Source organism: Diadema setosum, chromosome 14 (genome assembly GCF_964275005.1).
Source record: "Diadema setosum chromosome 14, eeDiaSeto1, whole genome shotgun sequence".
Classification (NCBI taxonomy): Eukaryota; Metazoa; Echinodermata; class Echinoidea; order Diadematoida; family Diadematidae; genus Diadema; species Diadema setosum.
The window spans coordinates 8,746,506-8,752,505 of NC_092698.1; positions in this window are offsets into that span (position 1 = coordinate 8,746,506).

The window sequence follows — 6,000 nt, forward strand, 5'->3', positions numbered from 1 at the left end:
TTAAATTTGTTTTTCTTTCTCTGATTTTTACCCTTGTGCATCTCTAACCCTCTCTTATTTTGATCACTTTTGAACATTTCCAAGTCCGAGAATTTGGTTTTTTTTTTTATGCTTAGAGCTTACTAGCCTATTGTCAATGAAGTGTAAAAATGGGGAAATATTTGTAGCCTACTTTAATTCACTTTTTTTTTTGGGGGGGGGGGTTCAGCTGGGCTGTCAAATTGGACAATCGAGTTTATTTGCAACTAAAACAAAAAGAGAAGAAGAAATGTTAAGTAATAACAACTACGAAAATCATTCAGGTAAAGAATGTTTCTGAAATGATTTGTGATGCTTAATGTGTACTTAAATATATACACTCAGAAAAAAAAAGCAAAAGAAAGACAGAAATCTATCACTTTTTCGAGTTCCTGATTTATTGCTTTTTCTCTCATTTCACTTGAATTTTGAAGTCAGAAAATTCTTCATTTTCCTCCATCATCTTTAGCTTTCATTGTTATTTTGGGCTTCAAAAATATTACATTATAATGAGACCACAGGTATTTCTTTGCAATTGAATTCATGCTTTTTAGTGTGATGAATTTGTCTTTTGTTCTAATATGTTGTATCATTAGAAAGCATTTACGTATGAATACCAACTTGTTCATGTTTATATAATATATTAACATTTAGCCAAAAATTCTATGCTTTTTTTTCTGAGTGTACTTCCACCTACTTTTGTTATTTTTCAGCTGGGCTGTTATATGGAACAACCTAGCTTGTTTGCAAATAAAATACGAAAACAACATAAAGGAAAATGTAGTAAAGTAATAGGAACCAGGAAAGTCACTCAGATGAAAAATAATTTCTGAAAAGATCAAATCAAAACAAACTTACTAGGAAGTTAGGGGGCTGATTTCACTTCTTTCTGGTTGCTTTTGGCACAGTCTCTACTACCTTCTTCTTTGCCTTCTGGGACCGGAAATTCCCTAGATTTACCTGTTCTTCATCGCTAGACGAAAGGTGTGCCTGTGATGGGGATATTTGCATGGGGGCCTCGCCTCCCTTCTTGCTCATTTTGCGTTTCATTGGCATGACGCTCGCGGAAAGTGTCGATATTTTCGTGTCTGGATCACAAAATTTCCGCATCGGTTCCGGACACTTGCATATATAGATCCGCATCGGCTCCGCGCTGTCCTAAAACATTCCTGGTGTCTTCCGCTTTCATTCGGGAAGCTTCCCCACACCGCGGGATTCTTTCCGGAGCGTGTGCGGAAGGAGCGGAAGGGTTCCGGATAAGCGGGACATCCTCAGGACATCGTCAGGACAAGTCGCCGAAGGTGTCAGGAAGTTCATTTCCGCGTCCAAATTTTGGTCTCGATCAAAATTTGGACGCGGAAATTTTTCTCTCTCCCGACGGTGCGGAAACACCCGGACATGTTTAGGACAGTGAGCGGACACGTTCAGGAACGTGCGGACAGGTTCCCGAAGGAGTGCGGAATACCAAATTTGCATTCCGGGGCTTGTCCGCGTCTTGTCCGCGCCCTAGTGGACGCCTGGTCTACCGCATTACCTTCATGCGACGGATGATGACAAGGTTTACATCCGGGTCGGTAATGGTCGAAGCGGGTTGACACGGGTCGATAGGAGTCGAAAAGGATTCAGTTAAAGAACAAGTTCACCTTCATAAACATAAGGATTGAGAGAATGCAGCAATATTAGTAGAACACATCAGTGAAAGTTTGAGGAAAATTGGACAATCGATGCAAAAGATATGAATTTTAAAAATTTTTGTGTTAGAACTGCTGGATGAGGAGACTGCTAAGGCTCGTGATGTCATATGAGTACAACAGTATAAAGAAAATGTAAAGAAAATTCAACATATTTTCAATTTTTTCGCATAATAAAAGAGCACTTGACTTGCCTCTTTCTAAAGGCAATGGGAATAATACCATAACATATGTCAGTAACGAGTCAAGGGAATGTACACTTTTTTCAAAAGATGAAATTTTGTGAAATTCTCTTTATATTTTCCTTACATTGTTGTACGCATGTGACATCATACACTGCAGTAGTCTTCTCATCCAGCGGTGACTGCACAAAAGCTTCAAAAATTCATAATTTTTGAACGGATTGTCCGATTTTCCTCAAACTTTCAATGATGTGTTCTACTGATATTGCTACATTCTCTCAATCCTTACGTTAATGAAGGTGAACTTGTCCTTTAAGGATTTAAAGCGGAGTTTTATATGGTTCGATACGGGTCAATACGGGTCTCTACTGCTCGAACCGGGTCGATACGGTTTTAATTCCTTATGGATCCGGTTCGAAATCCGGCCGTGTGTGACTGTAGTATAAATTACCCTCCATACCGGGACTAATCCGGCTCATTTTCACCCGGATCAAATCCGTTTTGTGACCCGGCCGTGTACTGTGTAGCATAAGAATTTATCATTATCTGTATAGGTGCCCATAATCATATGGCTACTATAACACATAGCAAGACAAAAAACTACAGTCATGTTTTTCTAGTTGCCCTAAAATGACATCAATGATAATTATGCTACGTCTTTTCCCCTTTTTGGAGTCTATGAAACCCTTTATCTTGATTCCTGTTATAATTATGATAGACTTCATTTGAAATGATTGTCAAAATAATTGCTATTTCATTTTAGTATTGCTTATCGTGGAGCGGGTCAAACAGGAATTTTAAAGACAAATTATTCAGGGACAACGACTCATTATAACAAATTAAACGATGACGTTGGATATTATAATAGCACTAACAGTCATTTCGTTGATCGTTTTGTTGTCCAAGGAAAAATAGTCTTGTCCAGTGGTTACAGAGAAGAACATACAGTGGGCGAGTTAACCAGATAATCATGTTCGATGATGAATGATGGAATAGTGATTTTCACAAAAACAAATGGGATCAGGAGCTAATGGAGCATTTGCGCGATAATAAAATAGATTATCTTCTAGTGAACACCACACCCTGAAATAAGATTTAGCTAATGAAAAACTTTGGGGGAAAAATACCGATAGAAAATTCGTTATAAGAGCCCATATTTGTGCGGAGAAAATGAGATAGATAATTAAAATAGAGAAGACAGAAGGAAGGAGATAGAGATTAAGGGGCAAGCGCTGGTAGCTTGGAGCTGGTTCACGAAGGGAGTCTGAGAATAGTTGGAGACCACCGAGACAAGTCAGGAACTCCCCTTCCTTGATGTACATCATGCCTTCGCCACATTAATCAACTAATCTCTATCGACGCTGAAAACTCCACCGACATACGCCGTGAATGTGATGAGGATTTTCTTCCTTTTTTCTTTTTTTTTTAAACTGTCCAAAATAATGACTGAATTGGTGAGCGGCGACACGGGATGAGAAACGGGGCTTTACTATAAGACAGAGCAACACGTACTGTGGTTTGCACCAATTTGGAGTGAAACAAACTCCAACTGCATGGCGTCACAACTCGGAGGACGTCGGAACGCCCTATCAGACTGATGGCACAAAGTGGACGGTGATGGTGATGAAGGAAGTTAATGAGGCAGTGAAAGTAGACGACTCAAAGGACGTCCCAGCCCAACAAAACCCTTCCCTCTCATTTTTTTTTTAGGGTACACGCGCTGGTATTTGAAAATTTAATGGTCTCCAAAGCTGTTAAGAAGTTAAGCGATGAGTGAAAATAATGTTAAGCTGTGTTGTGGGGAAAGTTAATTGGTTGCTGTAATCTAATCCCTGTTTCAGATCTACGGGAAGGCAGGTCGTTGGTGCTGTTAGCAGCATTGGTCTTGTCCATGTAAATTTTATCATTCTCCTGAATTTCATATTTGTTGTTATGGAGCAATATCAAGTCCTTTTCTAATTTTGTATTTTGTTTTTTTATGTTGATCGGTGTTTATGTGATTACCTTACCCCCGACCAGTGCAGAGAGAAGCTAACAGACCAACCCAATATTAATCCGCCTCTGTACAATTGATATTGGTCGCCCCTTGAGACAGCTTTGGGCTGTGGGTTTAGATAATAAATATTGTGCAGTTGTCCGTTTTGCAACAAATATTGTTAATTCCTGTGGGAAAACAAACACATTTTTCACATTTTTTATTTTTTTTTATTTTTTTATTTTTTACTTGAAGAGACTGAACAATACACAATTTCAGTTCGAACTTTCACTTCTTCCGCTGAAAAATTAAGCAAAATTGAAATATAAAGTTAGTATAACATCAATTTAAGAATGTATAAAGCACAATTAATCAATGTATATTAATTAGTGATATACGGAGACAACAAGCCCTTAACCCCGTGACCTCAAAATTTTCATGTACTAAGTTCTATGAAAATATCTTGAACCATTTTCGAAATATGGAGAAAAAAGTTAATTTTTAGCATTTTCTTTTGACTTTTGACCTTTGACTCTCGGCCTAAAACTTTCTCTCGAGAATCTTTATCAAGCAATTTATTATGTACACAAGTTTCAAGAAAATATCTTGAGGCATTGCCTCCGGCGACACTTCGTTGCGGAGGCATGGAAATGAAAATCTGAAGGCCCATCTGAACCAAAAGCTATCCTTGAGATCTTTTCGTTGTTGTTGTTTTTTTTTTCTTATTTTTTCTTTCCTGGCATTGAGATTAATTATCTTCTTGCAAATTCCATCCGCATCCCTCCTCGGCGTTCCTACCAAGAAAACGGAAATGCACAAAAGCAGGTGGAACAAAAAGGAAAGAGTCGCGAAAAAGAGTCAGGAGAGTATATATAGGCAAGCATTTCCTTTATATTTTTCAAACACCACGTAAAATATAAAGACAGAATTTTCTCACAGGCAGCAGATTTGTGATTCTATTCAATTTCCAGCCACCAAAGATGTTTGCCAGAACCTCTCTTCTCGCATCACAAGTGACAAGTCCATACCATAAAATTGATAACCTTCAGGAAAGTCTCTCTCTCTCTCTCTCTCTCTCCCTCGTTCTTCTCTCTCCCTCATCCTCTCTGTCTTCGAACGATAATTGACTAAAACTGGTTTTCTTTTGAAAACCACATTTGAAGTGTGAAACTGACCGAGAGATTTCAGCTATTAATCTCCTCCTTTTTGTCCATCATAAAATCTATTCTAAGAGTACTTCCCGGGATGTAACAATAAGTACTATTGAGGGAGAGAGGCTTGGAAGCTATTTATTGTATAACGTGTGTGCTTGATGGGAGATGCTGTAGAGGGCAGCAAGGACAGAGTGGCGCTTGTGAAAAAAAAAAAACCCAAACAAACAAACAACATTGACAATCGCTACAAGTGCCCCCACATATTTTAAAGGTGAACAGATATGAATGTGTCAATATCTTTGATTAGTACAGGGCAGAATGAAGAAAGTTTGTGGCATTACGGATTTTTGTTTTTCATTTTTCTTCATGAGTGAAAGGTGTTGGAAGGGGTAACCACAGTAAGAAGAATGAGTTTAAAATCGACGGTGGAGTGCTATGCCTAGTTCTTAACGTCATGATGACAACTCTGTTAAACAAGTAATATAAAGATGATAATGACCTCATATCATAAACAAACTAAATGCCTAGTTCTAACTTCATGATTACAGTTCTGTTAATCAAGTGAAATGACAATGACCTCATATCATACAACAGACTTATCATAAAAAAACAGAATAGAACGGGCATAGCGATTATAACCGGGACTAAAGGGTTTACCTGTAGCAGAGGTGAGCTTTATCAAACTCGTACACTCAAACTTCTATACACACTTTATGTTTGCATTACTATCCTGTGACAAAGAGGCACAAGATTATGTTCACACATTTTGTATCAGTGCTATCCTTTTTTTTTCTTACATTGAACTATATAAAACGGCACTTTTATACACGATGGTGCCTGAACAATATAATAGCACAACATATTATAACGCACAGTGCATTATGAAGTACATAAATGTAACATAATGTATCCATATACATTATAATTTATATGATATTGGCCCTACTTATACAGTATATTAGAGAGAAGAGAAGAGAAGA